The following is a 9,869-nucleotide window of genomic DNA, read 5'->3' on the forward strand; positions in this document are numbered from 1 at the left end:
AGCCCCTCTAATGAAGATACTCTGGGATTCAGCGTTAAATGAAAACGCTATACTTTGGTTCTCCTTGTTTCTATGCAGTAAGCACCACACGTACGGATTCTTCCGGTCTACTGTACTCACTAAATATGCCATACATATATATATATATATATATAACAAAAGATATATCAACTATTGGCTATATTGTTTACATAGTATCTGCAACATGTAAACTATATCAGAAGAAGAGAGAACAAGGGAACGAGAGAGAGAGACAGAGATTTTCGAGAGACAAGATTTGTGAGTAAGGAGTGAGGAGATGAGAGAGATTAGATTATTGAAGAGAGAGAGAGAGTATGGAGAGAAAGTGGTTTGTGAGACCAGAAGAGTGAGAAACTTTCGATACGAGAACTGGAGAGCCGATGAATTGAGCGCTGTAGCACGGTATCGACATTGTTGCTGGAGGGTGGGGCGGCTGGTTGTCTTAAGTTAGGCAGTGCGACCGCTGTGCTTGCGTACGTTACTGTGCGGTGTACCGCAGATTTAATTAGCCGATCTTCTTATCACACCACAGCCTCGCCGCATGGCGTCCTTATTAAACACCTACACTTAGCCTGCGCGTTCGCTCCACGACGCACGGACACTGTAAGATATACGTGCAACGAGAGAGTGCATGATAGGGCGTGTGGTGGCGTGTGTGTCTGTGGCGGCGCGACAAAGATGCTAGCGCCAGCGCGATCTCACGCTGGTTTTTGATGAAGCCAGCATTAGTTATGACATGTAGGCATCTTCTATCCATGCATCTATCTTTTATCCATCCATCACTTAAATTCCATTATTTCCATATCCATCCAATACCATCCATTCAGTGTGTAGTCAATCCACCATCTCACAATCTACTTCATCCCATCCATCCCATCCATACCCATCCATCATCCATCCATCCATCCATCCATCCCTTGTCCATCCATCATCCATCCATGTTCATGTCATACATCTAATCCATTCCATTTCCATATATCCATCCATCCTATATTTCATTCCATCCATCCATCCATCATGGCTCAGCAGTTCCAATCCACTCCATCCAACTTCCTCCATCATCCATCCTCATTTTCCATCCATCCAATCATCCGATCATCCATCCATCCATCCATTCATTTCAATCCAACCAATCCATGCCATCCATCCATCGTATCCATCCATCATCCATCCATCCATCCAATCCATCCATCACATCCAATCCAATCAATCCATCCTCTCAGTCACTCATCCATCCATACCACATCCAGCCATCCATTCCATCATCACATCCATCCTCCATCCATCCATCCATTCCAATCATCCATCCATTCCCATCCATCCATCCTATTTCCATCCATCCATCCATCATCGCATCCATCCACTCCAATACATCCATCCATCAATCCATCCATCCATCCAATCCATCCATCAATCCATCCATTCCAACCAATCATCCATTCATCCATCCACTCCGATCCATCCACTCTCATCCATTCCAAATCCAAATCCATCCATCCAAATCGCAATCCAATCCATCCATACATCGATCCATCCATTCCATCACATCCATCCATCCATCCAGTCCAATCGCATCCTCCAATCCATCCATCCACTCCAGTCCACTCCATCCATCATCCATCCATCCATCACTCCATCCATCATCTTATCCATCCATCCATCATCATCCATCCTTCATCCATCCATCCATCCATCCATCCATCCATCCATCCATCCATCCATCCATCCATCCATCTCGCTCTCTCTCTGCTCTCTCGCTTTCTTTCCCCTGCGTATGTCTCTCTCTCTCTCTCTCTCTTCTCTCTCTCTCTCTTCTCTCTCTTCCTCCCTGGTACTGTCTCTCTCTCTCTTTCCCTGCGTAGTCTCTCTCTCCCTCTCTCTCTCTCTCTCTCTCTCTCTCTCTTCCTCCCTGTGATTATGTCTCTCTCTCTTCTCCCGCTGCGGTATGTCTCCTCTCTTCGTCCCTCTCTTCCTGCTCTTCGTCCCCTGACGATAATGTCTCTCTCTCTCTTACTCTCTCATTCAGCTCTCTCTCCCTCTTTCTCTTACCAGATAATTTCGAGCGTCATTCTGAATGTTTTCTATTGGAGCCACAAACGGTGTCGCAACTGCTTTCGCCGAACATGTAATGTGACATCGATCATCGATTAGACCCTCGCATATGACTTCGATACATCTCCTTACTGTAGAATACTCGGGTCATACTATTACATCGGCCTGCTTTTTCAAGAACGGGAGCGCAACTGTCAATGCCGTTTCATATGAAATAGTCAATTGGCAGACACTAAATCAGTCATCTAATGAGATTCATACTTGTATTTTGTAATGCAAAAAAAAAGTAAAAGGATTGAAGCACCGCGATTGAGCGGTGTTTTTTTTTTTACAATGGCCGCATTTGGAAGGTATCTAGGCAGCTACATAGACTGCCGGTAATAGATAGGACGGGTGCGAAATAGAAAAACCCCCTGTTTCTATACTAGCCAGCTGTCGAAAATTGGCAGTTTTTCCGAGGCGTGCGGGGTACACAGCGAATGCGAGAGAGAAACGCTGCAAGCGAGCATGCATCAGATAAAATAACAGCACTCGTCGTAGGACGCTGCGCGTGAACTGCGTTTCGGCGCATGGCGCGCTTAATTCCTGTTGCTGGGCAGCAAGCACTCGGCGTATATCTTGTTACGCGGTTTCTTCGTCTTGTCGAAACAACACCGTCGTTTGCTGATGATCGATTCTCGCTCGCGTTGCTGGCATCCTTCGATGTCCTGTCTCATCGCTCGCGTAGTGGCATCCCTCTCGGCGTAGTGGTCTCACGGCTCGGGCGATGCTGGACATCCCTTCGTGTGTCCTCACGCATCGCGCTGCTGCCTCTCCGCGGGTCGTCTCACGCTCGCGTGCTGGGCATCACTCGTGTGTCTCACGCCTCGCAGTAAGCTGGCATCCGATCCGTGAGCTTGCTCACGACTCGCGTGCTGGCATCCGTCAGTGTGTCGTCACGCTCCGCGTGCTGGCATACCTCCGTGTGTCTTCAACGCTCGCTGATGCTGCGAATCCCTCCGTGTGTCTCACGCTCGCGTGCTGGATACCGTCCGTTGTGTCTCACGGCTCGCGTGCTGGCATCCCTCGCGTGTGTTCTCACTGCTCGACGTGTCTCGGCATCCCCCGTGTGTCTCACGCTCGCGTGGTCGGCATTCCTCCGTGTGTCTCAACGCTCACGCGTCGACTGGCATCCTCGGGTGTCTCAACGAGCCTCGCGTTGTGGACCATCCCTCCGTGATGTCTCACGCTCGCGTGCTGGCATCCCTCTCCATGTGTCTCACGCTCGCCGTGACTGGCATCCCTTCCGCTGTGTCTCACGCTTCGCGTGCTGGTCAGCCTCTGTCTCACGTCTGCGTGCGTCATCCCCCGGGCCACCGCTCGCTCTGGCATCCCTCGGCGTGTCTCACGCTCAGCGTGCGTGGCATCCCTCGTGTGTACTCACGCTCCGCGTGCTTGGCATCCGTCACGACGACGTGTCTCACGCCTCCGCTCTGGCATCCCTCCATGTGTCTCACGCTCGCGTTGCTGGCAATCCCTCCCGGGATGTCTCCAGCTCGCGTGCTCGGCATCAACTCCGGGGTTCTCACAGCTCGCAGTGGCTGGCATTCCCATTCGATGTGCTCCATCACAACTCGACGTGCTGGGCATCCTCCGTGTGATCTCACGCGCGCAAGTAGTTGTCATTCTCACGCTCAACATCGCGAGTCAAACCCGACCACGGACTGCAGAAAGGGTGCGGCAGATAAAAAACTGTCATGGGACGTGCTTGTTGAGGTGGGCAGAAGTCAGGAACGATCGAGTGTATATATAGAGACACTTATGAATAGAGAACTATATAGGAGACCTCTATATAGAACTCTATGATAGAGACGACGTTTCCTCTACTATTATCACACTCCCGGTAGGGTGAATAGGATTACAGCGTATGCGAAACCTGCCAGTGTAAATCACAGCGGTTAGCATGCGCACACGGTCAGACAGCCAACCATCGTGCTGACGCTGAAATCTATTCTTTAGTAAGCTTGCTGCAGCTGTATTGTGTGTAGCTGTGAGGGGAAATTACGCGGCTGACTGGTCAGCAGTGTGTTAACAAAACACGAGCACATCTAAAATTCTCTACGAGATAAGGCGCGCGGACATATGTGAATACGTTTCATTGTCTGGAAACGGCTGGCGGATACTTTAGTATATACTACATAGGATAGCGAGAGGACATAGTAATATTCATCTATCTAAATACCGACTGATGGTACTAAACTAATAGCATCAGCAACTAAAAATGAGTAATGATGCCATCATTGTTTACCCCCGATGCGCTTAGATATCCGTATTGGTAGGAAATGCCTAGAAGGCATCGGATGATGCATGGGCTCACGGAAGGGCATCCGGCAAGCAATTATATATCGTTAATGAAGACAAACTCATGTCTACTGACAAACTACTTTGCCTTCATTAACTCCTGATATATATATATATAACATATACAAGTAAAGTCATACACGAACACCCGGTTAGATATAAACAAAGTCAAGGTATAGAATAAGCGTGTTTAAAATTTAATTGACAAGCTTTCGAGATTACATCTCTTCATGAGGTCAGCAGATATTCCATCCACATTCCACATTCCACATTTCATCCACATTCAATTCCATCCACATTCAATTCCATCCACATTCAATTCCATCCACATTATATCCCATTCCAATGTCTGCGGACCTGACGAAGCAATGTAATCTCGAAAGCTTGTCAATTAAATTTTAAACACCCTTATTCTATACCATGACTTTGTTTTATATATATACATATATATATATATATATACGCGCGCGCATGTGCGTGGAGGCGTTAAGGAGTACAGGCGTGCGTGCACTCGTGCGCCCAGGCGCGTGTCTGTGCCTCCAACATTGATAGTATTATTGCGTTTTACGGGCCGAGCCAGACTGATGAATGAGTCCGTCCCCGTCGCTAGATGTAGCGCTTAGCTGTCATGAAGTGAGCTTACACAGTCTTTCCTTGTCGCCCTGCCGCGCTGTGCTAGTTATATGCTATGATTCACAGTGTTGGCGTGTGCGAAGCGTCTCTCGTCGATAGCCGTTACTGACGCGAAACACGTTACAAAGAGCAGATGTTTACAACAACCAACAACACGTTATAGGTACTCTCATTTCGAGAGAAAATGACGAGCATAACTTTTGAGTTTAGGTTTATTGAGTTACACATGATAAAGTATAGGCTAACTACGGCCCGTAAGTCTTGTTTTAAGTGTGAGATATTCATTGCTTTAGCGCGTCGTACTCCGCTGTTATTTGCTCCTGATTGAATGACTATATATTATACGTGACCCTGTTACCATACATGGTAGTTTTCGCCAGTCGTTGCCAGGCACCGGCAAACGTTCGTAAACACCAGTGGCTGTAGCAGTAATGGAGAGACCCGACTGCAGAATATCATACCGCAGTCGACACAGATGGCTAACATTTAAACGACAGATTATAAACTATTAACTGAAGCGAGCAATTGTTGAGGTAAATGACGGCTGATTTAATGATACGCATTAGGTAAATGTCCGGTGGGTAATTGTCCGGGGGATGATTGTCCGCCCGGGGGGTATTTGTCCTGATACCGAATTTGGCACATATTTCAAAATCAATTAAAACATATTTAATATAACTATTTTTTACTATTTTTTGTACAATGATTTTTTCGATACACATGCTAACCAATGGACCACGGCGACCATCCTCGGATCCGGATCTTCCGTTTGAATGTTCATCTATTATATATATTAGCTATTAATATTTATTTCGATCTGTGCCTTCAACTTTTCGGCAGGCAATTTGTTTCTCACCGGTCTCCGCGGTGCCATCAAGCAGCCTATGTAGGTCAAGAGACGAGTTCTGTCGTCAGTTGACAGTTAGTCTATGGTCTAGCTGATACGCCGGCGTGAGATCACGTGACGCGACCGTCGGCCGCCATGAGAGCAGATTATCGACGTCGCTACTTGCGTTTTGACGCACCTGTTGTTCCAGCGTACTTGGCTTGTGCTTAGCCGTATCTATCTCTATAACCTGAAAGAAACGCACGACGAGGGCGCTGTGGGTAGAGGGCGCTCTGCTCTCTAATGCATGGTGGCGGCAGTGTTTTTACCGACGTGATTTCAGCGACGAATTAAAAGGTATATGCAGAGTGCTTTTTCTCTGCAACACGAGCCCTGTCCGCGTTTGCATTCATTTGGCCGCACTAAGCAACCGGGATCACGTTACAACAGCGAATAACAGTTCCGAGCGACTAATCAATGCTCCCGCCGGTTTGGGCCCGGCCATTATGCGTAGCAAATTATTCAGCAAAATGGGTTTTATGGCGCGCACTACAGCCTAGGGAATTAAGTAACCTATACGACAAGTGGCTCGCGCATTCAGCGAGGAATCAATGGTCCCTTTCGAAACATTACAATGTGCTGCGGACTTGATAACTTCTAGGTATTCACGAGCAGAGCGGTTATACTGCGGTACGAGGCGAAGTCGCGAGGAAGCCATTTCGAAGCAGTTCAGTCATACTGCGTGGGGATGGCAGTGAGGCAAGGCTTCCGTGATAGATGGCATTCGGTTAGAGTTAAAACTATAATATTAGAGACCACGGCGAGTTATAGGTGGTTACTGCCAGGCGACTGCTCGCCACATGATCGCAGTACAAGGCTGTAATCATAGGAAAACGGATTGCACACCGTGTAATCAAATTGTGAATAGTAATTTCCAGTGTTTACTGAACGAAATTACAACAGATTTGAGACGGCTATAATTGTTTTTACGGTAATTTCCCCCGCCATCACAATTACAGTGATATTTGTCGTTTTTTTATCGACTGACAAGGAACGATAGATACGCAGGGTGAGAGAAGGAGAGGGGAGAGAAGTAAGATAGACGGAAACATACATACATACATACATACATACATACATACATACATACATACATACATACATACATACATACATACATACATACATACATACATATATATATATTCTACTAACATGTCCTCTCCCTGCAAGGCAAGCGAAACGTGTCGATATTGCAGACGAAACCTCGGGTTATTTCAGGTGCATGGAGGTATTGTGTTGGGCAGGTGACATATCGAATGACGAGCCCGTATGTCGTGGAGCTCTGCACCTAGATTCTCCTTCCCCTCTGTTGCCATATTATTTGCAGAAATACCTTAAAAAATCTACAGCTACGAGTGACCGCCTGTGCAATCTTCTTCGCCTCGGACAAAACGTGACGAGTGTATACATACAGAGGCGCTGAAGCGAGACGAGAAAAATGAAACATGGACGTTACACGTGCGCGTCTGAAAGGACCGAATTAGGCCTCACTCTTGCCGTCTATTAACTCATTGTACGATTTTCCTTAAGACGCATCTCTGATTCTTTATGAATGAGGATTTGCGTAGAATCGTATGTGTAGAAGCCATGCGAGTTATCTCGGCGTGCATGCGGTCCTCCGCGCTCGCCCTTCGCTGTGCCGTTTTTTCTCTCCGGGACGAATAATCGCATTGTCCGCGAAAAAGAACTTCCTGGGAAGTAATTAGGTAATTTAAAATTACGGGAAAATGATGGATGGTAGCAGGCTGAGAGCGTCGTAGGTGATTCTTTGCCGAGTATTTTCGCGCGCATTGCGCGAATAACCCCCAGCGAGGCGGCGTCTAAATATGACTATAGGTGCATGTCTTCCTCAACGCACAAATTTTTTAAATATTATTAACGCGAAATGCAAATCTGTTGGTTGCGGAAAGGACAAGGTGGGAGATCGGACCTAACATCATGATTGAATGATTACTGATGAATGCGAACCTGCACGCTACCTTCAGAGATTAGAGTTTACGAATGTTCGATATTATGTCCATTCCATACGGAGCCACAAAGACCTGTAACAGAATCGACTGAACGACCTTGCTAGCGTACCTCGGACTGACCATACGTCAGTGCTTTTATACTATTGATCAATAATAATCACATGACTGTATCACGTGATGATGAATACTTTATACAATACGTTTCCGAGACTATCCTGTGATACAAACCACACATTTTGTGTCATTGAAGAACTGAATGAAACATGTTTAAATAATGTCTGATATCTATCAACAATTACTGGTAGCTTTAGCACTAACAACTAAATCAACAATAGAATTCCAGTGCTAACATAAATCAGTACTGTAATCCTACCAATAGCACCACTATAGAGCTAATACAACTAACCATCAACAACTCAAATGACACGGACGAACAACCGAGCGCAGAGATCACATCCACCCGCGGGGAGCTGGTACAAAATACCGGCTCCACAGCGAAGGCCAGGGAAATAGAAGCCTGGGTGGACACACTCAACGAACGCCAGCACAACGGCAACAATCTCACCGCGACAGAAAACCTAAAGCCATACAAGCACACACTAGGGAAGGAACAACTCACCCTACCACAAATTCATCACGCATTCCTTCACATGCAAACATACGAACCTAATCTACGAAATCTCCAGTTAAATCACACGCGTGACTGAGACATGAGTCACGAAGGACGGTCATGACGACCGCTGGATGTTGTCTTGCTTGGCTTTTTTCTACGATGTGATGAGATAGTGTACGGTTAATTTATTTCTGACGACGCATCGAATAAAACGAGTTCATATGCACCAGTCGAACCATAATCACATCAAGTATTACCGGTAATTATTATTATCATGATCATCGTCGTCGTCTTCGTTCTCGCTGTCATTTTTGTCTTCATCGTAATAATAATAATAATAATAATAATAATAATAATAATAATCGTTATCATTGTCACCACTAGTGTCATTATCACCATCATCACCATTATCATCATCATCATCGTCATCATCGTCGTCGTCGTCAGCATCATCATCGTCGTCCTCGTCATCACCATCCTCACCATAACCGCTAGTACTGCGATTTCCACGCCCGCACACTTGCGCATGTGCGCGCCGTGGCAGGGATAGGGCATCTGCCATGTCTCGCGGCGTCGTGCTCGCGTCGTTGTTTCGTCGCATCGATACACATTAAATATGAAAGACGTTTGCGTAAAGGCGAGGAGGCACGGCTGAAACTGGAGACCGTCATCGATTCGGGCGGACAATTGCCGTTACGTCGCTACGGATTCGTGTTTATCGAACGGCTTCTCTCCAACAATGCTGTGATTGTTGTTGAATTGTAGAACCAGGCGGCAGTCGTTGGCGCTGTGTGCGCGAATGGGATTTTTTTTGTATCGAAACGGTGGGCTCGAGGAACTGATACGAGAGCCATCGGCAGTTGCTAATTAATTATCAGCAAATATCGATGACGTTTGTCCGTCGGAAAACCTGCCGAGGTAATTAAGAAACACGATGAGAACAGGATGGTGGTATGTCCGGCATGGTTGTTTGGAGCAGAAGTTACAGCCGTCGCTTCCGCTCGGTTTTACGAGGAGGTACAGAAAACTTGCTGACAGTTCATCAAATTTATGTTTTACCTAAATTTTTTTTTGGGTTTGTGGTTGAGAAGTGAAGTAAACGACAAGGTTCAGTCGGAGGTTATAGTTGATAGTAGTGTTACGTTAGTTTGGTTTAGAAGATAAATGTAACGATTCAGATATAAAAAGTAATAACGTGGACCACAGCGAGAGAGAGAAGAGTAAAGAAGGGAATGGAAGGGACGGGAATAGAAGTGAAGAGAAGAGAAGAGAAGAGAAGAAAAGAGAGAGAGAGAGAGAGAGAGAGAGAGAGAGAGAGAGAGAGAGAGAGAGAGAGAGAGAGAGAGAGAGA

The sequence above is a fragment of the Priapulus caudatus genome, unplaced genomic scaffold (assembly GCF_000485595.1).
Source record: "Priapulus caudatus unplaced genomic scaffold, Priapulus_caudatus-5.0.1 Scaffold56, whole genome shotgun sequence".
Taxonomy (NCBI): Eukaryota; Metazoa; Priapulida; class Priapulimorpha; order Priapulimorphida; family Priapulidae; genus Priapulus; species Priapulus caudatus.